The 24,723-nt window shown below is 34.0% G+C and overlaps 2 long non-coding RNA genes across 3 annotated transcripts in view; both read left to right on the plus strand.

Annotated features, from left to right (window-relative positions):
• The first annotated feature begins 1,220 nt into the window (after positions 1-1,220).
• Positions 1,221-3,520, plus strand: LOC142530326 (uncharacterized). The gene is made up of 2 exons (XR_012816124.1): positions 1,221-1,359; positions 3,351-3,520. It is a non-coding gene; the product is annotated as an uncharacterized LOC142530326 (long non-coding RNA).
• Positions 3,521-5,971: 2,451 nt separating this feature from the next.
• LOC142530317 (uncharacterized) overlaps positions 5,972-24,723 on the plus strand; it is a 44,166-nt gene continuing 25,414 nt past the window's right edge. The window contains exons 1-3 of one of the 2 annotated variants that reach the window (XR_012816123.1): positions 5,972-6,112; positions 6,211-6,285; positions 17,057-17,102. This is a non-coding gene — a long non-coding RNA (uncharacterized LOC142530317). Of the gene's footprint in view, positions 6,113-6,210; positions 6,286-17,056; positions 17,133-24,723 lie in introns of those variants that run through there. The other variant, XR_012816122.1, reaches the window with a different exon arrangement.

A 24,723-nucleotide genomic window follows, 5' to 3' on the forward strand; every position in this document is an offset into this window, starting at 1 on the left:
TGTTTGGGTTTTATAGATTAACGTTACTCGAAGATTAAGATTTGCAACAATTTTATATTGGGGATGTACTTGTAAATAGTTAAGTTACGAAAGTTTGGTGCAGTAGGATAAAGATTCGATTCAAGGATCTTAGGCTAATATTATTATGGGGTTGAGATAAAGTTTAAATTTGAGTGTATTATCAAGGATATGAATCGATCAGTAACATTTTGTGTTAAGGTTTCTTAAGTTGAAATGCATAAATGCGAATGTAATAGGTCAATGAACATTCTGGATATAGTATAAGAAAGTAAGACGCAATAAAATTCGGACTGTCATTTCTAATATTGGGAAGTTTAAGAAAAATTGAAATTTGAGGTTATAGAAAAAATGAAACTAGGTTATCATGGGTCGTTATAAGTTGAGTTTTGCAAACGATGATTTAGAAGGTAGAGTTTATTAGGATTGAGGAAAATGTAATGACAGCTTAACATTTATTTTATCATAGTAGCGCAGCGGAAGCGTGGAATATTGGGATTCTAGAATTAAGAGTTTAAACTTTTTGTTTATCGAGGATAAGCGAATTTCGGGGACGAAATTCAATTTAAGGGGAGGAGATTATAACGTCCCGAAAATTGGAAAGTCCACGTGAACCACGTGCATGCAAATTATTATATTCTTTGGTATTTTATTAAATTCTTTTAAAGCATAAACGTATTTTTATTTTATTAAATTGAGTTTAATTATTTTTATGCATTATTATTACATGATAGGATTTAATTCATGAAATTTTAAAAGTTCATGCACTATGATTTTTAAGTTTCATTTCGTGCTCGAACGAGGAACGGAGACCGGATAATTTTCAGGAAAAAATTATTTAATTAAATGGGTAATTTTTTTATTAATTAATATAAGATGTTTTAAAGTTATTTTTCAAGAAATGGAATTTTGGGGTATTTTACCCGCATGATTTTAATTTTTATCGGTACATAAATTTTATCAAATCGGGAAGATTTTTTGGGGGTTCGGCTAATATTTTCAAAATCTTTCCAATACGAAATATTTTTCGGGAGCGTGTTTGGATTCAATGAGCCTATTTTTAAACTTGTTGGGCTTAAAAATCATTTTTAACTTTTAATTAGTAACTTAGGGTCTATGAGCTAATTGTTAAACTAATTAAATAATACTTAATTAACTCTACACCTATCCTTTCTCCACCAATAATTGCACTAGCCGACACCTTCCCCCTTCCTCAATAAAATCCTCTCAGTTTCAGCCCCTTCCATAGCCAAGCTTCGGCAATCACATTTCTTGCAAAAAGAAATTCCCCGGCGCTCTCCCGACGTTGATCTTCGATCTCCTTGCGTGAAAAATCATCAGGCACGCTTTGTAGCCTCTTTTCTGCATCATTCACGTTATATATATCTGATTTGTATGTATTATGCATGAATTATTCTCGATTTAACCGAGAGCATGGAGGATCTTCGGTTTTTGTTCATGCCATGCATTTCTTTTAATATTACTCACGCTTTCTGAATTATGGTGCAAGGGGCTGCTGTATTAGGATGGCAGGGGGCTGTGCAGATCTTGGTTGTTGAGGTTTAGGTGCTGGTGTGTGCAGCTGGGTCGAGATCAGCAAAGTTGCGAGGGCCGATCAGATTTTGTGGTTTGTGCGAGGTGGAGTGCTCGATCGCGTTTTCCATGTTCTGGCCGCGTGAGGGCCTTCTCCAGCCCTGGACCAGACCATGGTGGGTCTGAGTTGGGGTCTGGAATGGCTCAAACCGTGCTAGTGGACGGAAAGATCGCTCGAGCCAAGGGAAGAGGGGTGAGCCGAGGTAGGAGCTGTTGATGAGTCTCGGTTCATAAAAGGGAGGAGGGTGCATGGGACGAGTTGCTTGGTTCTGGTAGGTTCTTAAAGGTCTGGTCAAGGTCCTAGAGGTCTTGGTTCGGGACTAGAACAGCTGGTGGTAGGTAAGAAACATGATTATGGGAAGATGAGGGAAATAAGGTGCCAATTAAGGGAGGGCCGATAATAATAGTGTTTTCTTGAATTATCAGCCTTGAGATCATAAGCATGATATTAAATTTCAGGATCTTTTAAATGTTTTTAAGATATGGTAACAAGTTAGGAAAAATTCGGTTAAGTTTCGAGTCGATTCGGGTTAAAACCGAAACCCCGGTCCAAGTTTTAGAACAATTTGGTTAAGTTATGAAATGGGCTCGAGTTTACGTCTAGGGATGCTTTTAAATATGTTTTGGGATATTTTAAGGAATTTGGTAAGGTTCGGATCAAAATAATGAGTTTTGGATTTATCCGGGATTTAGTCGCAACATGAAACGTTAAGTAAAGAATTTATTGAAACGCCTATATTTAAGCTTAATAAAATTATGAAAAATTATATTTAAACTCAAATAATTATTAGAAGTCTAAGTTTTTAATTTGAAAATTTTAGGTTAAGGTTTGATTTAATTCGGGATTAAAGCGCGTTAATATGTTATGTTTAAAGATTAATTTAAAATTCATCGATTTAAGGGAAATAAAAATATGGGAAAATTCTGTACGCTTAAATAATTATTTGGGACATGTTAGATTCAATGAAATTAAGAAAATGTCAAAAACATGAAATTTTACGTCTAGGGGCAAAATGATAATATTTGAGTTTTCAGGGGCAAAATGGTCATTTTGCACCCGGGGTGAGATTTTGGTCAAGACAGCGCCCTGAGCAAAAATTTACTATGTTTTAAAGGCTTATGCATCATGATCACGATTTGTAAGATTTCATGAAAATATACGTTGCATGCTTGGTTTAAAGGAAAAGTTACGTATATGTATGTTTTTATTAAGTGATGAATATAAGCATATTTTTGAAGGATGTGAATTGGTTGTGACTGACGATGTATATGTATACGATGATATCAGATATGATGGGCTGAGACCAAGGCTCAGTGGACGGGTAATGCTGTCGCTGATGTCCCCGCCGCCGGGTACCACGGTTTTATAGATGGATCCATCGATAGAGATGATACGATAGAGCTTATACGAAAGTCACAACTAATGAACTGAATTCAATTAAAAAGAAAATATTTACGTATATTATGACATGAGATGACATGCTTTAACACGTATATGATGACATGAGATGACATGCTTTAATACGATATTATTTTACACGACACGTTTACGTATATGATGACATGAGATGACATACTTTGACACGATATGATTTTACACGAGACGTTTACGTTATGCTTTTAAGTTCATGAAAGATATGTTGAGTATGATATTTTTCACTGTGTGCTATGTATATGTACTTGTTATTTCTGGTACAGGTGTGTTGAGTCTTTAGATTCACTAGGCGTGTGTGATGCAGGTGAGCTAAATGCTGAGGAGACTTGGAGGTACCGAACTCTTAGTAGGCAGACTTGGTGGGGTGACACGACCCGAGGACCACATGTTTTCCGCATTACGATTTATGATATGAAGAGGATATGAATATTTTCATACGTTGATGAATTTAAGATTTTTACTCGTTTATGTTTACATATGATTTTGGATAAGTTTGGTTAATTTAAACTGCACTATTTTTACGGTAAGATGATTACGATTATTTTAAATGTTATTTCGAAAATGAGAGCTTTTATTTTAAAAAAAATATTTCCGCACTTTTAAAACGAGTAGACGCTACATAAATGATGAATAATTTTATGTAATTTATGTCTGTTATAACTAAATGTGATTAAAAATTAATGTATAATTTTAATTTAATTAAAGATGTTATAGATATTCTTTAATAAATTAAAATTATACGAATCACTAAGACATTAAATCACAAATTTTTAAATAATTATGCTCTTAATAAATGTCTTTTACTGTGATCCTCAGTCCACTTAATGTATAATTTTGCATAATTAAGGTTGTTGTGGCCAAACCTTAATTATTTAAAATTAGACGGTTGACTAGACATAAATTTTGATTTTATAAATGTCCATTATGTGATCTTTAATCGACTTAATGTATAATTTATCATAATTAAAGGTGATGTGTCTAAACCTTAATTATTTAAAATTATACGGATCACTGGACAATTTTATTTATTTTTATACTTAATAAATGCCCCCTTAATGTGATCCAGACCTGACTTAATGTATAATTTTTCATAATTAAGGGTGATGTGGCTAAACCTTAATTATTTAAAATTATACGGATCACTAGACAAAAATTTTGGCTTTACTTAAATCTTTATATAATAATATTTAGTAACACAATCAACACTTTCCAAGAGTGCTCCCAAGAAAGATAGGTAGTGATAATGCCCTTTAAATACCTAACTCTTAGTCAGAGCAACAATCCTCAAGGAGACCAGTGGCAAGTCAAGGCAGTTTAAACTGATCTATGAAGAACTCCCTCAGATCATGTTTTCTTACGTCATCTTATAATTATTATTCAACTTAATTATCCATATTTATGTGAATCTTAATAAGCCAAAATTTTTCATTAAATAACTTTATATTCATATTTTTACTTAATATGAACAAATACGTTCTCAATCAGTTTTTCTCTTCTATCAGAGTAGTGATAAAGTGAGGATTATTTGTTCATTTTTGAATATTTGAAATATTTTATAATATTATATTCACATCTTACTTGATATGTTCATTTCAAATTATAAACAACTTAATATAATTTAATATGAACACAATGTGAATATTGATGTACCAATTATTTTTCAATATTATTTGCATTTTAAATTTCAATAATACATGCAAACATAATATTAAATTTGCATGTATACATCAAACACTTATCCATAACATTTGACATTATACCTAACATGCAAAAATAATTTCTAAACATGTATTAGAAATTACGTCGAACTTGAAATTATTTTAATGTGAACAAATTATTTGAACAAATGATATATGTATACCGAATTGTACATATAACTAAATAACACATTAATCATTATTTATTTATTATTATTATTATTTTTAAAAAATAATAATTAAAACCGACACTTTCAATTTCAATTGTCAAATTGTAGGTCCCATATTAATTAATTGTGGGTCCCATTGCAATTGAATGCTTTGTCTTCTGAATAATTGAATTCATAAGATACGTGAAATGCATGAATTAAATTGCCACAATTTGTAAACTTTCGAAGTCTTCTTCATCCTCTCGTTCAAAATAAAAAATTTCAGAAACTTTCGTAATGAAATTTTCTGTTCTCAAAAAATTTTTAAAAAAATCAGAAAACTGAATATTTTCATCTCAAGACTTCAAGGTGCAACCGAGAACAAATTTTCAGGTAAGTTATTTTATCCGATCTTCAAGCTTCTTACGTAGATTTCAGAAAGAAAAATTTTCAAAATTTCATGATATGAAAACAATTTTTCAAGGTAGAGGCATTTAGTTGCTCTGATACCAAGTGTTAGAGATTTTCTCTAAAAATCATGTTTATGAACGTATATAAACATGATAAACAAATATGCGGAAGCTAAATCGAGCGTTACATCCGGCCATTGAATCATCTTTAAGTATTCTGATTTTCCTCCGATTTGAAGCCTTCTAAACACTCTAATCTCTCTATAGATGGTGTATTATTATGTATGAGATTGTATGTTTAGGGACCTCAATCACTGCTATTTATAGGCATCTCATACCATCAACGAGTTAATTGTGGGAGCTTGATTGTCAAAGGAAGAGGTGCGTGCACGTCTCAATTTTCTAAAATTTGAGGCTGCATGTGTTGTTCGTCAAAAAATGTTAGGCTTCTTAGCCGTCGTCAATTCCTACACGTCACGCCGCTTTTAATATGTGTCATATTTCTTACAGACAACTGAACTGAAGAAATGTGTTATCGGCAGACCATTTTAATCAGTAAAGCACAGGACATTAGCTTAGTTCAATGAACTTAATGTAACTGCTGAAAGAACCTCTACCATAATGAAGTACCCCTGTTAATGCAATAATGCCTTTCTTGTCGGCAGTTTTGTGTATTTGTGGTGTTTAACCTTATTGTTTATGTTGGGACAAATATTTTAAATTTGAGTTATTTTTTTAGGTTGTTTTAGGTCCGAAGGAAAGCTGTATGAACTACTCATTAATTGCATTCCATCAGAGATTATTTTAAAGGTTCCATAATCTACTCTCTTTATTACCTCTACCTGGAGTTGAACACTTTTATTATTCATATTTGTAGTTGTGAGTTGAATATTTTGATTTTTCTACAGAGGTTGGTTTATGAACTGTTGCAGAAATTGGATTCTGATCTAAAGCATGAGATCTCTCAATGGGCTGCATATTATGTAAGTTAAAGAGTCTAGTCCATAGTTTTCTTCTCTGTCATACGTTATAAAAATCTAATGGATCTTGCTCTGGAGTATAAGCGCTGTTCATTTCTGTTTTATTTTGCCATTTTCCATATTTAAAAAGCATCTCAATTTTAACTATTGTAGGGATGTTTCCCAGAAAAGTTATTTTGTTCTTGCTGTTTTAGTTCTTTTTATCAAATTCTTCCCGTGAACTTATTTGGTAGTTTTAAAGTTATTTTGTTCTTGCTGTTTCAGCATCTAGGTATAATGTCCACATGCGGTGCTTGTACTGTGACCGACGATTTCGGTTGAGAATAAATCTAGCAAGCGGACTAGGTCAAGTAATAGTATTTGGAGATGAGTCCAGTATCGTACCCACACAGATTGATGTTTAATTACTAGAATGTGAATTATTTTTCCTAATTTAGGCTAATAAAATTCAAATGATAGGACATAAATTAATTAAAACTAAATAAAACAATTTAAATAAATTAACTAAAGCAAAAATAATCCAAACTATTAATTTAGACGAAAATTCAAATTTTTTAGAAACGACTAAGGTGCACAACGGTACCGAGACAACTTATAATCTACGTGTCAAATTCATTAAATTAATTATTTAATTCACGACGGAATTCCCAAAATTATTTATTAAACGATTCCTCGAATTAATAAACGTAATTAAATCTAACAGTCCAATTATTCCTAACTGAATTTAATTTGATTCAACCGTATTAGATCGCTGTGAAATTCCAGTTTTTCAACCTAAAGTCGCACACTGAAATCGAATACTATTTCTAGTCAATTTAACCATGTGTTGATTGATGTGTGAAGCAAATATTAATCTATCGCCTTCCGGTTTTAGGTTAACCAACAAATATTCAATTTAATTGGCCAGATTAAAAGAACACGTGATAAACGACATCAATCAATGAATAAAATAAAAATCTAATTGAATTAAACTCAAAACATCAAAAAAATAATATGTCTCGGCCCTATCATGACTTAGTCTATAAAAATCTACTCCATAAACTTAAAATAAAAGTCAAAATCAGTGTTTAAATTCAATGAAGAAAACATAGTTAAGAAAGAAGGAAAAGAATTCTCAATGATTTGTAGCGTGTGTGCGGAATTCCTCTTGCTTCTGCCGTTCACTCTTCCTCCCTTATATTCTTCTTCCGCGGTGATACTACTTCACAGTAGCTTCTGTTCTCCTCTCTTCCGCGGTCTTCTGCGCTTCTTTCTTCCTGTGTCGGCTGCTTCTCTGTACGCTTTTCTTCCTTTTTATTCATTTAAATGGGCCTCTCCTTGTATTCTTTTTAAGCCCATCTCCACTTAAACCTTGTAGATAATAAGATTGTAGATTTTATTTTCAAAGATTAGACTTCATCTTTATCAAGAACTTCAATAATATCAAGATAAAAATATTTTATTTCCTTTGAAGTCTTGTAAATTTATTTTATTTCCAAATTTAATCATTTCTCATCTTTTATTTAAATCTACAATTATTAATTCAATTAAGCACATAAATTGGGATAAAAAGTTTAGATAAGCACAAATAAAATCCCTAAAAATCTCTATAAGATTTGGGCTTATCAATCTCCCCACACTTAGCCTTTGTTCGTCCTCGAACAAATCAGAGAATAAAATATACCGAAGGAATATTCAATGATTCACCACAAAAAATGACACAATCAACACTTTTCAACATACTAAATTCCTTCACACTCAATCAAAAGATCACACTTCGAAAATCGTAAAATTCACTTTCGTTGCAATTTTAAAACTCAAGCATTCACTAGAAAAGATCAAGATAATGAGACGTGTGTAGTGTGGAAGTCAATACTCATATTTCTCAAAGGTGTTTTAGTTCAAGGAGTGCTCATATTTTCTGATTTTTTTTCATATAAAGAAACACTCCATAAACTTATCTTTCATATCTTTCTCCACTAAATGTTGGAGGAATATGACCCGATCAATAGGTCTTTTCAAGCTTATAATGTTAGGCCACGGCTACAATAATGGTAGGGAGATTCAAAATGAGAGAAAGTAAACAATTTAATCATACAGCGAACTCCTTCATCTCTTATCTTCCTTCCCTTATGGAATTTCATCATTCATTCACCTAACTTTTTCATCTTCCTTGAACTTTCATTCATATTCCCCCATATTTTTTTCTCTTCCTCCAGTTTTTTTCAATCTTCAACAACATTCCCTTTTAAGTTTTTCAATCACCACATCATACAATGTTCAATCCTCCTTCTTTTCTTTTATAATTATATATATATTTCATCAACTCCTTTCTCATTCTTCATGATTTTTTTTCAAACTCCTCCAATTTTTCTTATCAATCAGCACATGAGAGTTATTGAAAATTTTAAAGCACTAAAGAGTTTATTTCTCTCAAAATTAAGGTAGAGGAATAGTGTATGAGCTAAAATTGGGTAGTTGATGTGGGATTTTGAAGGAATACGAATGGGGGCTAATTGTATATCTTTGACACACTCCATTCGATTTATTAAGCTCAAAAGGGAATACTAGGGATATGAATGATGCATTGGGTAGGCTCGAAAGGCTCAAACAGTCCAAAGATCGCCTAAATCATCCCTAAGTCATTCTCCTCCGTATTTTCGCCTCGAAAAATAATCAGACAAGTTCTAGATTATTTCTTTTCTTTCTCTTTTTTTTCGATTTTTTTTCATGAGCTCACCTTTTACCAATTCACGATTAATTCATATAAGTATGACCTAAAGTGCATAGATTATGTCTCAAAATATGATACAAAACTAGTTTGTGCTCAAATCCTTCTGGTACAACTACAGATCGTCTCAATCAATTCTAGGTGTGATGTAATTTCTCGAGTGTTCAAAAATCTAGAAAGTCAATTAGTGTATCATGTAATCACTAGTGCGGTTTCTCAAAGAATAACCAAAAAAAAAAAATTTCATGCTCGAGGATTAAACATTTAAGTACATGCTAAGTGTTGTGACGTGAAACAAACACGAATCAAATCCCCCCCACACTTTAGATTTACACTACCCTCAGTGTCATGCCATTCAAAAAGGATATAGAATTTGGATGTAGAATAGTAAGAGAACACTTCCCTGGCAGTGTGTTTTAATATCCATGGAGACAACATGGGGATGGTAGAATTCCTCAGTGCTGATAATCTCTTATTTCAACAGTTTAGCTTTTCCAGAGTTTAAGTCATCTTACTTCATTCCAATATTCCCTACACACACCAAAATCACAGAGGATTAACCTAATAGAATGATAAAGTAAAAAAATAAAAAAAATGAAACGAAATAAAATAAATCACTGGGTTGCCAACCAGCAAGCGCTAAATTTCTTGTCTATAGCTAGACAACTCCCTTTATAAATTAGGTTGGATCGTGCAAAGGAGTACTCGGCTCTTTTTGCTTCACAATTCCTCCATGAAAAATTTTCAGTCGATGTCCATTCACCTTAAAGGGATTTCCAGAATCTCCACGGATTTCTACAACACCAAAGGGAAAAACTTCAGTAACAGTAAAAGGCCCGGACCATTTGGAACGAAGTTTACCTGGCATGAGTTTCAAACGAGAGTTATAAAGAAGAACTTTTTGTCCAGACTCAAATTCCCTGTGCACAATCCTTGCATCATGCCACTTCTTTGTCTTTTCCTTGTAGATTTTCGCATTCTCACATGCATCAAGACGAAATTCCTCCAGCTCATTGAGTTGTAGAAGACGCTGATAACCTTCCTCAGGCTTCTCCAATCTCGATAGATGATCAGCAACTTGGTTTTCAGTCCCCTTGCGATCCATGATCTCTATGTCAAATTCTTGCAGCAGAAGGATCCATCTTATCAATCTTGGTTTGGCATCCTTCTTGTTTAAGAGATACTTTAAAGCTGAATGATCCGTGTGGACTATCACTTTACTCCCTACAAGGTATGGCCGAAACTTGTCCAAAGCAAACACAACAACCAACAACTCTTTTTCTGTAGTAGCATAGTTTAATTGAGCTCCTGAAAATGTCATGCTTGCATAGTAGATTACATACAAGAATTTCTCCCTCTTTTGCCCCAAAACATCCCCTAAAGCAATATCACTTGCGTCACACATGAATTCAAAAGGTAGATTCCAATCTGGTGCGACAATGATCGGTGTGGTGGTCAATTTTTGCTTTAATACCTGAAAAGCTTGTATACAATCCTCAGAAAAAACAAAAGGAACATCTTTCATTAGCAAATTAGTTCAAGGCTTGGTAATACTCGAGAAATCCTTGATAAATCGCCTATAAAAACCTGCATGCCCAATAAAGCTACGAATTCCTTTGACATTAGTAGGAGGAGGAAGCTTTTCTATTATCTCTACCTTAGCTCTATCCATTTCAATACCTTTTTCAGAAATTTTGTGACCAAGGACAATTCTTTCCCTTACCATGAAATGACATTTCTCCAAGTTAAGTACAAGATTTGTTTCTTCACATCTCTTTAGCACTTTTAACAAATTAACCAAACAAGAGTCGAAGAAAGAACCAAAAACAGAAAAGTCATCCATGAAAACCTCAATATACTTTTCAACCATATCATGAAAAATCGACATCATACAATGTTGAAAAGTAGCAGGAGCATTACACAAACCAAATGGCATTCTTTTATAAGCAAATGTACCGTAGGGACAAGTAAAAGTTGTCTTATGTTGATCTTCGGGGTCTATTGGGATTTGCATATATCCAGAATAACCATCTAGAAAAAAATAAAAAGCATGACCTGCCAAACGCTCTAACATTTGATCAACAAAAGGTAAGGGGAAGTGATCCTTTCTTGTAGCATCATTCAATTTGCGATAATCAATACAAACACGCCACCCAGTCACAGTTCTAGTGGGGATTAATTCGTTATTTTCATTTTCAATGACAGTGATTCCCCCTTTCTTAGGAACAACATGCATAGGACTTACCCACTTGCTATCGGATATAGGAAAGATCATACCTGCATCAAGGAGTTTGATTACCTCCTTTTTGACGACCTCTTGCATAGCTGGATTCAATCTCCTTTGAGGTTGAGTAGTGGGAGAGTGCTCCCTCTCCATTAAAATTTTGTGCATGCACATGGATGGACTAATCCCCTTGATGTCAGTTATGCTCCATCCAATGGCACATATGTGATCCTTCAACACTCTCAAGAGCTTATCTTCCTCATCACCTGTCAAGGAAGAAGAAACAATTACTGGCAGTTTATCTTTTTACTTCAAAAATAAATATTTTAAATGAGGAGGAAGTGGTTTGAGTTCGAGGAATGGGGGTTCTTCTATGGAAGGTTTAAGTGATTTTGGAATATGCCCCAGCTCTCCAATCTTCGAATTCAACGATCTTGGCAAAGGCTTTGATCCCTCCAAGTAGTTCATACATTCCTCCACCTCTTCTCTATTGGATTCTGTGGACTTTGGGCTAACCAAAAACTTTTTCAGTGGGTCTTCAATTAAAGTATCCTGCACGCTACACTCAACAATATCATCAATAGCATCAATTCTATAACAATCAGAAGGTCCAACGGGATATTTCATACTACAAAAAACATTAAAAGTTACATTCTCATCGTTCAACCTCTAAACTAACTCACCTTTTTGCACATCTACGAGAGCTCTTCTAGTAGCTAAGAGAGGACGACCTAAAATTAGGGGGATCTCACGATCCTCCTCCATGTCTAGCACAACAAAGTCAACTGAAATATAAATTTATCAACCTTAACCAAAACATCTTCTACAACCCCTCTAGGATATTTAATAGATCTATCAGCAAGTTGAAGGGAAATAGTGGTTGGTTTAACTTCTCCAATCCCCAATTTCTCAAAACAAGAATAAGGCATAAGATTTATGCTAGCACCAAGATCACACAATGCCTTGTTAAAAGTAGAATTTCCTATAATGCAAGGAATGGAGAAACTACCTGGATCCTTAAGCTTTGGAGGTAATTTATTTTGCAAAATAGCTGAACATTCCTCAAAAAGCTTAACAGTTTCAAAATCAACAAGTTTCCTTTTTTTAGTCAAAATATCTTTCAAGAATTTAGCATAAGAAGGCATTTGAGCCAAAGCCTCAACAAAAGGAATATTTATGTGCAATTTCTTAAAAACTTCAAGAAATTTCGAAAATTGTTGATCCAATTGTAGTTGCCTTGCTCTTTGAGGAAAAAGAAGTGTATTAATATCAATATTATCATTAGAATCAAATTCCTTACCTTTCTTACTTGTCTTCCGTGTAGTCTGAGTCTTCTGTTCCTTAGCATCTTCCATTTTTGGTTTCATTCCTCCATCATTCTTTGCCTCCATATTTGTAGAATTCTGCCTCTTTGGTTCCTCTTCCTCGGCCTCGATCACTGTACTCACTGCATTCACTCCTTTCGAATTTTTCTCAGTATCACTCGGTAGTGTTCCAAGGGGTCGATTTGCTAATTGATTGGCTATTTGACCCATTTGAGCATCCAACCTTCGTAAGATAACGTCATGATTCTACAGTCTTGTCTCCATTCCCATAACATGTTTCATCATAAAATCCTCATAAATTGGTCTTTGATATTCTTGCTTGAATCCTGGAGGTGCTGCAGGTACCAATAATCCTTGTTGTCTCACTTTTTGAGGAATGGGCAGTGGAGGAATATGTGTTGGATTAAGGGAATTCTCCGTATTCTTCCAAGACAAATTAGGGTAATTCTTCCATCCTGGATTGTATGTGGAACTGTATGGATTGGATTGCTGTCTCCATTGATTCCCCACAAAATTCACTGCTTCTTCATCAAAGATGGGTTGTTCCTCGATGAATATTCCTTGGACCTGATTTGCTTGATTTGATTTCAGCTGAGAGAATTGATGGCCAACCAATCAATCTTAGCAGTACGTGCATTCAACACATCCATTTCAAGAACTCCAGCCTTCTTTTCTCGTTTAATATCTGTCCAACCTGCACTATTTTCAGCCATATTTGAAATTATTTCAAGTGAAACTCGTGGAGTCTTCCTGTATAAGCTACCATTGGCTGCCGCATCTAGCATGGAACGCACGGAAGGATCTACTCCGCTATAGAAAATCTGAACTTGTTCAGATGAAGAGAAACCATGTTGAGGATACCTCCTCAACATCTTTCTAAATCTTCCCCAAGCTGTATGTAATGTCTCCCCATCCTTCTGGCGAAAAGATGAAATATCCATACTCAGTTGTGCTAGCTTGGTGGGTGGAAAATATGGATTCATGAACATTTCCACCAAACTATTCCATGTAGTAATAGAGCCAGCTGGTAGATCTCTAAGCCATTCTGCTGCTTCACCATGCAAAGAGAAAGGGAATAGTCTCAATCTTATGGCATTCGTGCTCACTCCATTGAATTTGGTTGTGTCACAGATAGATAGAAATCCCTCCAGATGTGCATTAGGATTCTGGGTCTGCGATCCTCCAAATCTCACTTGATATTGTATCATTTGAATGATGGATGGCTTCAACTCAAAATTATTTGCTTCCACAGTAGGGCAAGTGATGCTAGAACCATAACCTCCAGTGGTTTGTCTAGTGAGATCATAGACAGTGAGATCATCTTCCTCGTTCTCCATTGCTTCAATCCCTGCTATTTCAACTTTCTCCTCTTGTTTTAATTGTTCTTCCACGTCAAAGTCTGAGGAATTCTCCCTTTGTGCTCTACGTCTCCGTCGAAAAGTATTCTCAATCTCTGGATCAAATGGCTCTAATTTTGTGTCTCCTCTAGCACGGTTCATGCATAGTAAGATAATTCCTGAAAATAAACAAACTTTAAACGTACGAATATGCGTAACATCAACAAAATTAAATAAAAACCTAATCTCAAGAAAATAATAAATCCTAATATTAAACAATTCAGTCCCCGGCAACGGCGCCAAAAACTTGACCGACGATTTTGGTTGGGAATAAATCTAGCAAACGGACTAGGTCAAGTAATAGTATTTGGAGATGAGTCCGGTATCGTACCCACAGAGATTGATATTTAATCACTAGAATGTGAATTATTTTTCCTAATTTAGGCTAATAAAATTCAAATGATAGGAGATAAATTAATTAAAACTAAATAAAACATTTTAAATAAATTGACTAAAGCAAAAATAATCCAAACTATTAATTTAGACGAAAATTCAAATTTTTTAGACACGACTAAGGCGCACAACGGTACCGAGACAACTTATAATCTACGTGTCAAATTCATATTCATTAAATTAATTATTAAATTCACGACGGAATTCCCAAAATTATTTATTAAACGATTTCTCGAATTAATAAACGTAATTAAATCTAACAGTCCAATTATTCCTAACTGAATTTAATTTGATTCAACCGTATTAGATCGCTGTGAAATTCCAGTTTTTCAACCTAAAGTCGCACACTGAAATCGAATACTATTTCTAGTCAATTTAACCATGTGTTGATTGATGTGTGAAGCAAATATTAATCTATCGCCTTCCGGTTTTAGGTTAACCAACAAATATTCAATTTAATTGGCAAGATTAAAAGAACACGTGATAAACGACATCAATCAATGAATAAAATAAAAATCTAATTGAATTAAACTCAAAACATCAAAAAAATAATATGTCTCGGCCCTATCATGACTTAGTCTATAAAAATCTACTCCATAAACTTAAAATAAAAGTCAAAATCAGTGTTTAAATTCAATGAAGAAAACATAGTTAAGAAAGAAGGAAAAGAATTCTCAATGATTTGTAGCGTGTGTGCGGAATTCCTCTTGCTTCTGCCGTTCACTCTTCCTCCCTTATATTCTTCTTCCGCAGTGATACTACTTCACAGTAGCTTCTGTTCTCCTCTCTTCCGCGGTCTTCTGCGCTTCTTTCTTCCTGTGTTGGCTGCTTCTTAGTACGCTTTTCTTCCTTTTTATTCATTTAAATGGGCCTCTCCTTGTATTCTTTTTAAGCCCATCTCCACTTAAACCTTGTAGATAATAAGATTGTAGATTTTATTTTCAAAGATTAGACTTCATCTTTATCAAGAACTTCAATAATATCAAGATAAAAATATTTTATTTCCTTTGAAGTCTTGTATATTTATTTTATTTCCAAATTTAATCATTTTTCATCTTTTATTTAAATCTACAATTATTAATTCAATTAAGCACATAAATTGGGATAAAAAGTCTAGATAAGCACAAATAAAATCACTAAAAATCTCTATAAGATTTGGGCTTATCATACTGCCAACAAAATCTAACAGCCCGTATTATGTTTTAATGGATTAAAATACTTTGACGTTACGTTTGGTAGACATGATGGGAGTAATAATATGTAGACAATACAGTGGATTATAAGGTGGTATTGCATGAGATATAATACCTTGCATAAAAAATGATTTTTGTTTGCTTCCATTGTTAACCTTGTGATTGATTGAGATGGTAAAATATACTTTCCCGTTTTACCCCTGTTGAGTATATTATTTACACAATACCTTGATCTACACAACACATCTCTTTACTTAGATCTACATCTCAATTAAGTATGTTAGAAATTATACCTGAAGCCATTTCCAAGAGTCATTGTCACAGTTCTCATCCACTGGGGAAGGCTTCACAAGAAATAATGGATATAACCTCATCAAGGCACGCATAACATCATGAAAATGTGAACTGATTGTCTGTCCACTTCGCATGTAATCATGACTAGTCACCCGATTTTTTTTATGATGCGCCAAAATAGACAAAAACATTGCCACCTTCTCTTGCACTCGGACATATCGAGAATCTGTTAGTCCTCTTACATTCATTAGAAGATAGCACAACCTTCCGAAGGCATTGCGATTCATTCTCAGATTCACCACACACTGAACATCCCCAGCATCAATGATCATATTCAAATGGATTACTTGAGCATTGATTCTTTGTGTCATTGTGTACGATACCGGTGTTCGATTACGGACACGACGTCGCTGCCCAACCATTCTCGTACGTTGTCGGATTAGAAGAAACAACAGCAATAAATTTCGAAACAACAGTTGTTGTACCACAAGAACCAGTAGCATGTTTCTACGTTTCATGTCCATCTTTGCCACAACACTCAACAAATGAGAACACATTCACATTTAGTCGCACAATTAAGACTACAAACAAAACATTGATACAACATTTATTGAAAAAATTGTTTTCGCCACTTATGGACTTATACGGAAGTTAGAAAGAAAGCCATCACACTACAATGTAAACCTGTTCGTACAATGTTGTGGCTAATGCTCTTCAAGTTGAACAGAAAATGCGTGTACTGCAACTCTCTTCCACTGATTTCAATAGGGCTGAGAAAATAAATTAGTTCAGATGAAGGTGAAAGAAAAAATCAAATTGACGACAAACATGGTGAGAAGATGAAGTTTGTAACAATTTCTTTAAACTGCCAATCACTCACCTTCTCGTAACCTTTGTTTTGCTTTCTCTTCAAAATTTTGTCATCGTTGTCACCTTCAAATTGCGGAAGCCATAGCGGCGGCCTCTGATACAACGAGTGAATCACTCACCTTGTTCTTATTCGCAGATTAAATCTCAAGTAAGGGAAAGGGCATTTATGGAAAAATAAGGCGTTGGCTTGGGCACTGTACAAAATGGGATTCCTAATACCTCGAAGAAAATGGGATACGTGTCAGCCGTTTTCACAGGTGAACAGTGTCCTAATCACGGGAATGGGGTTATCCATGATGATTAACTGTTGTAAAATTCTATACCAGGAATTGCATGTTTTATGTATTGAATAAACTTCTCATTCTCAGGAACACAGATTACGTCTTGGCCAGAAAGCAATATTTCATCTTGAAGGTATGCCATGCATTTATCTTACATGACCATTATCCATATCCAACCTCTCCAATGTTACAATGTGTATCGTTTAGTTGTTATCAAAATCCATCTGAACAGTGGCATCGTTTGATTTGTAATGGAAGGATATCTTATTCTCCGTACGTATAATTCAATGCATATTAGTTAATTTCCTTATGTACCATCTTACGGACTTGATCTTATGTTAGATATATTCGTATATATTGAAAAAGTGGGTATGAAAATTTGTATTTTTATTGAAACAATACAGCCCAAAAGTAATTGTTTACACTTTTTCTGAAAGGCCATATATGAAAAGTTGCAATGTTTAATTTATCAATTATTTAAGTCTATAAAAAGGGTCAACTTGAGTTAGATTTACTGCAGAAAATCTTTCTACAAGGATTGAATATTGTTGCAAGAAACTTTCTTACGAATCTTGTGTCTAGAAAATTCGAAGTGTATTGTTTCTTCTAGTTTCTTCACCTTATCCTACATGATATTTGCTCTGATTTATTTGCACAAAACAGAGAGCAAATAAAGCCCAAAGGAAAGTGTAGATCCTACACGATTTGAAGCCGACTCCGTAACTGAGGGTGTTGTGGAAAGTACGTTTAAAGACAACGGTTAAAAATTGTTGTCGTAGCTATCATATTGCGACGGTTTTTTTGTTTTTTGTTTTTGAAAAACCATCGCTAATTACCGTCGCAAATTAGCGACGGTTTACGCTAATTAGCGACGGATTTAGTCAAAAACCGTCGCTAAAATTAGCGATGGTTTTTTACAAAATCGTTGCTAATTAACGACTGTTTAATCATTAGCTACGGGTTTTGATTAACTCATTGCTAATTAGTGGAGGTTTTTAACTAAATCCGTCGCGATTTTTTTACGTAAAATAAAAAAATTACTTTATAATTTAATAAATCTTCCAAAAAAAACTTACAATCTGACTAAACTAATAACATTCATTATCTTAACTAACACTTGGAAATTTACCAAGATTTGTGGCGAAAGAACTTATCCCATTTCGAATTTAAAATCATCTAAGAGAGAAAAATTTATGGTGTGAAGAAAATGGACCGAGGGTGCGGATATTTATAGACAATTTACGACGGTTTTTTATTAAACCGTCGCTATTAACGACATTTTATGGTTAAATTGTCGCTATTAGCGACAGTAACCGTCGCTATTAAGCTAAAGACGTCGTTAATTTAAAAATTGCGACGGTTTTATTAAAACTATAGTTGATTGTCCAAAAAAACACGCTAATAGACATTTTGACCCTCAAGAAACACTCAAAGAAAAACTGTTTTCTTTGACCCCCAAAAAAACACACCTAAGACAACGGTTTTTCACTAAAACCGTTGTCGTAGGTACGTTGTTGTATGCCAAAATTCTTGTAGTGACTAGTAAGTTCAACAAAGGAAAGAGGGCACATCAGTCTAAAGATGATCAACTCGAAAAAAAAGGAGAAAAGGAAAGTGTTATCACTACAACAAAGAAGGGGACTACAAGTTTGAGTGTCGCCTTTTGAAAAAAAAACTAACAAGGTGAAGCACCAAAAGAAGTTATACAGAGCATGGTAGCCAAATGCATCTGCTACTTCTATCTTAGGTACTAGAGAAGTAGATTTAAATTTTACTTCTACACATGTTGTAACTTTGACTAATGTATTGTATGTACCAGAAGTAAGAAAGAATCTTGTTAGTGGTAGTATGCTTAACAAGTTTAGTTTCAAAGTTGTATTTGAAGCTGATAAGTTTGTCCTTAGCAAGAGAGGAATGTTTATTGGAAATGGTTACTTTTGTAATGGCATGTTCAAATTAAATGGCATGTCGATAAACAAGAATAAAAATATGTCTTCTTTTGTGTACTTGATTTAGTCACCTTTTACATTATGACATAATAGATCAGGGCATGTGAATTATAAAAGAATCGATCAAATGATAAAACTTGATTTGTTGCCATGCATTAAACAAGATGCATGAAAATGCAAGACTTGCATGCTCACAAAAATAACTAGATAGCCATTTCCTAAAATAAACAGAAAAACTTCAAAATTAGAACTGATACACAGTGATATATGTGATTTACATGGTACACCAACTTTTGGAGGCAAAAAATACTTTGCTACTTTCATTGACGACTATAGTAGATTTTGCTATGTATATTTATTACATACTAATGATGAAATAATTGAAAATTTTAAAATATTTAAGGCTGAAGTTGTGTTATTTTGTGAATCTAGAATAAAATGTCTTAGAATCGATAGAGGAGGTGAATACTATCAAAACAATTTCTTTGAAACTAGTGGTATTAAACATGAAGTAACTGCTTCGTATACGCCACAACAAAATGATGTGGCTGAAAGGAAAAATAGAGTGTTAATCGAAATGGATTAATGCATGCCATGTTGTCAAACTCAAAATTAAGTCAAGGATATTGGGAAGAAGCACTTTTAACTGTTTGTTATATACTAAATAGAATTCCTACTAAGAGAAATTCTATCACCTCATATGAATTTTGGTTCAATGAAAAACCAAACATCAAATATTTGAGAGTTTGGGGCTGTAGAGCTGTAGTGAAGGTTCCTAAACCAAAGTAAAGAAAGTTGGGAGAAAGAGGTGTTGAATCATATTTTTGGAATATGCACAAAATAGCAAAGCCTATACATTTATTGTTGTAGTACCTCATGATTCGGTTTCAGTTAATACTATAATTGAATCAAGAGATTCCATTTTTTATGAGTCTAGGTTCTCCTCAATGTGCAAGGAAGTCTATGATAAAATAAAACAAGACTTCACAACATTAAAAGCTTCAAATGACAAGAAAGAGATTATTGAGTTAAGAAGGAGAAAAAGAGCCTAGAGAACTAAGTCATTTGGCTCAGATTATGTAACACATCTTCTTACTGAAGGAACAGGACAAGAACTAAGTAACAAAATACTTTATTGTTTTATTACCGAAAGTGATCCCAAAACATTTGATGAGGCAATAAATTCTCAAGATGCCTCGTTTTGGAAAGAAGCGACAAATGATGAGATGGATTCAATTATGGCTAATAAAACTTGGGAATTAGTGCATTTACCACACGGTTCCAAACTTATTGACTTTAAATGGATCTTCAAAAAGAAGATGAAAACGGATGGAACAATAGACAAGTTTAAAGCCAGATTAGTAGCCAAAGGTTTTACTCAAAAACATGGCTTGGATTATTTTGATACTTATTCATTGGTAGCTAGAATAGCTACAATTCGATTACTTATTGCTTTAGCTTCGACCCAAAAATGGGTAATTCAAAAAATGGATGTAAAAGCAGCATTTCTAAATGGTGAGTTAGAAGAAGAAGTATATATGAAAAAATCGGAAATTCTATCAAGTCAAGAAGGAAAAATATGCAAACTTGTGAATATTTGTATGGATTAAAATAAGCACAGAAACAATGGCATCAAAAATTTGACTGTGTTATTACTGCTAATGGATTCAAGATAAATGAATCAGAAAAATGTGTTTACAACAAGTATATCTAAGGCAAAGGTGTTATTATATGCTTGTATGTAGATGACATGCTAATTTTTGGCACCGAATTAGAACAAGTCATTAAAACCAAAGAATTGCTATCTAGAAAATTTGAAATGAAAGACATAGGTGAGGCAAATGTTATCCTATGAATAACAATTGTAAGGGATCGAAAATCAATTCAACTTTCACAGTCCCATTACATAGAGAAAATTCTCAAGAGGTTCAATCATTTAGAATGCAAACATGCCTCAACTCCTATAGATCCTAAGATCAATTATGTCAAGAACTACAGTGGTTCAATATCTCAGTTGGAATATGCTGAAGTTGTTGAGAGTCTAATGTATGCAATGACTTGCAAAAGACCCGATATAGCTTATGATGTTGGCATGTTAAGTAGGTACACGAGCAATTCAAATAAGCAACATTGGTTTGGAATAACTAGGATACTTAGTTATCTTGAAGGCACAAAAGACTATAGCCTACAATATTGTGGGTATCCTTATGTTCTTGAAGGATATTCAGATGCTAGTTGGATAACTAACAAAGATGACCACTCGTCCACAAGTGGTTGGATCTTTATGTTTGGTGGAGGAGCAATTTCTTGGGGTTCTAAGAAGCAAACATGTATTAAAGACTCCACCATGGCATCTGAATTCGTAGCTTTAGAATCAACTAGCAAGGAAGCCGAATGGCTTCGAAATTTACTTCTTGAAATTTCAATGTGGCCCAAACCAATGGCACCAATATCTATTCATTGTGATAGTGCCTCTACAGTAGCGAAAGCTTACAGTGAAGTGTATAATGGTAAATCAAGGCACATTGGATTGAGAAATAGTATAGTAAGAAGCTTGATTACAGGTGGAATAATTACAAATGATTTTGTACCATCAAAAGGAAATCTAGCAGATCCTTTGACAAAAGGGTTGAATAGAGAAATGGTGTTGCAAACATCAAAAAAGATGAGATTAAAGCCCAACCAATAAAACATGAACAATGGAAACCTCAATTCAATGCTAGATATATCTTCTAATCTTGAATTAAATGATTTAAAGTGCCGTGTTATAGTGATTTGAACACAGTGTTGGTAATATTTCTAGTAGTTAAAGATTATATAATTTTCTTAACAAGTCTTGTTAAATGCCACATATGGGTGTTGGATTTAGGGCATCCACAAAGTTTCATGGACTAGACTTTGTAAACACTCACGAAAGGATAGAGATACAAGACCTAATGTATCGTTTATGACAAATGAAAGTTTTAAATTTGTGTGTATTGGTCTATGTGGTTATTCTCATATACCGATGATTCAAAGCTTGTCTACCTATTTTCATGGAGTAATTTTAAAGAACATTTACTAAGATAATGGTCCAATCGAAAGATACCATTGTTGATGCATGAATTCTCAAGAATATTCGGTGATTATTTGAAGGAATTTCAATATATAGAAAATGGCAGGGGATTATTAGATATACTTGTATATATTGAAAAGGTGTGTATGAAAAGTTGTATTTGTACTGAAACAATACAGTTTCAAAAGTAATTGTTTACACCTTTTTGAAAGATCATATATGAAAAGTTGCAATGTTTAATTTATCAATTATTGAAGCCTATAGAAGGGGTCAACTTGAGTTATATTTGCTGTAGAAAATCTTTGTACAAGGATTGAATATTATTGCAAGAAACTTTCTTACGTGTCTTGTGATGCGATTCTTCGACCACGAAAAGCAAACACCCTCGAAAACATGGTCACGCCCTTGATTCGATGAGACAAAGAAACAGTTGTGTTGTCCCAAACTTTTTGAATAAAGTAACTGTATAATATTCACCTCTAAATTATGAAGAATTTAGCAACAAATATTAACGAAGATAACAATCGAAATTCAAACGAACATTCAAAGAACTCATCTTTGACAATCCAAGTGAAGAACAAGCGACAAACGCCACAAAGTATTAAACTTTGATAAGTTTGATTTGAGAAACACACAAAGGTGTATACAAAGCCAAACTTTGAAATTTGAGAGAAAGCTCAATCAATATGATTAAAACTCAAGAATTCATTATTTACAATAACCAATTTTCGTGTGTATATTATTTACTAACCTAAAAGATTGCAAAATCTAGTTACCAAACTAATTAGGACTCTAACTAGGAAACTAGGATTCCTTCATGTAGGCAGCGCGCTGGGGCTGTAATGTTTGGCAGCCTTAGCGCCAAGGCTTCTGGACTGGGCGAGCTGGGGCGATACTCTTTGGCTGCCCTAGCGCAAGGCTCTCTGGACTTCGCCTCCTGGACAATGGCTTTGGCGTTGGGGCGGTAATTTTTGACCGCCCTTGCGCGGGGCTCTCGAGTCTCGGGTCTTGATTTGGCTTCTTCTTCATAATTTAGCACTTGAATAGCATTGAAATATCTTCCAACTTCATTGTTATGCATGCCGAATTCTTTGAGGCTTCGACTCGTAAGATTTAGCACGTAATGCTCGGCCAGATTCATATCATGCTCCCCTTCAAAAAGATGTGTCCTCAAATCTTGGCTACCTACGCAAAAAAAAACGAAGCAAGTTCGTAATAAAAAGAATTAAATTATCAACATGCTTATCCTTCAAAACTAGATTGTAGGCGCGTTCACCCGCGTGCTCCATCACTGTTTGGAATCCCAATTCCTTGGTTGCCCTCTCTATGTAATCATCAATTACACCAAACATCAAATAACAAGTGATATGAAATGATAATGAAAATAACTCGTTAAGAATCATAAAAATTAAATTCCTCCCCTTCTTAGACCTAGTTAACAACACAAAAATTTCTACACACGTGCACAACCATAGTTCACTAGGAATAAGAATTAATTCATGCAACACATAAGAATCAAGCTTAGGTGTCTTTTCCCTATATGCAATGCATCCTTCACTACACCACTTAACATACCTCTTCATATGCAACCAATACATATAATCATGGATTATATAAACGATCAAGCCACCATTATGTTTCTCAAGAACACGTTGATCATGAAATGAATATGGACCAAATAATTTTTTCTCTTTAACCCAATATTTATCATGATCATGTAAATCATTATAATCAATCATATAATCTTCACAACTATCACCAATCAAATAATAATCATGCCAATATAACATGTCAAATGTACCATTCATGCAATCCTTTAACACAGCACACAGATTTAAGTCTAATGCATATAATTCATTGACATGACTAAGTTTAATCAATTTTAAGGCTTTTGAGAAATCAAAAACAATAACATCTGAACTTAACTCAATCAATGCCTTACCACTCTCAACTCTGTTACTCCTCGACAACATCGTTAATTCACAGTTAGACTCTTTGGACATAACACTTTAAACATTCACTCCAAATTCTTGAAACAACACAACAATGAATTAAGATAAGGACGAAAGTCATACCTCATGGTTATTGTGTTGGCAACTAACCTTACCTCACCTTGATTACTTCCAACATCATGTTCATCAACACATGGCATTCCTCCACCATCAGTTCTTGCTCGCCTCCTCATCATGACATCTCCATAATCCTGCAAGAATGGAATAACAATGCTCAGGATTGAACCGGCGATATCACCACAGTGATAATAAACCTCTTTGTACAAAGGTACTTTAAGAGGTTTATACAAAATTAAATAACTCTCAACCTAACTCTTTTGGGCCTTTAAATTATTTTTCTTATCTTTTTCTTTTTCTTTTCTTTTTCTTTGGCCTCTTTTTCCTTTTTCATCTTTTCTCTCTTTCTTCTTTTCTATGGCCATCTCTGGTTTTTGCTCACTCTTTCTTTCGGCCATTTCACATTTCTTTTCCCTCAATTCATGAATAAATTTCAATTGATCCTCAAGAACATTTGGATTCAATTGGACCAGTGAAACATTTTGTTCCTCAAGAAATTGATGTACAATAGTTTCTCCTTGCTTAATCTCCTGCTCCTTAATAGACAAATCATGCACTTTTTCTCCACCTAATGATTCAGCTTCTATTATACACCATTTAACATCACTCGACTCTCCAACTAGTGGAATACTATCATCAACAACTTTCTCAACCGCAACCTTAGATTCAGGCTGAATTACA

This window comes from Primulina tabacum, chromosome 2 (genome assembly GCF_025594145.1).
Source record: "Primulina tabacum isolate GXHZ01 chromosome 2, ASM2559414v2, whole genome shotgun sequence".
NCBI classification, from domain to species: Eukaryota; Viridiplantae; Streptophyta; class Magnoliopsida; order Lamiales; family Gesneriaceae; genus Primulina; species Primulina tabacum.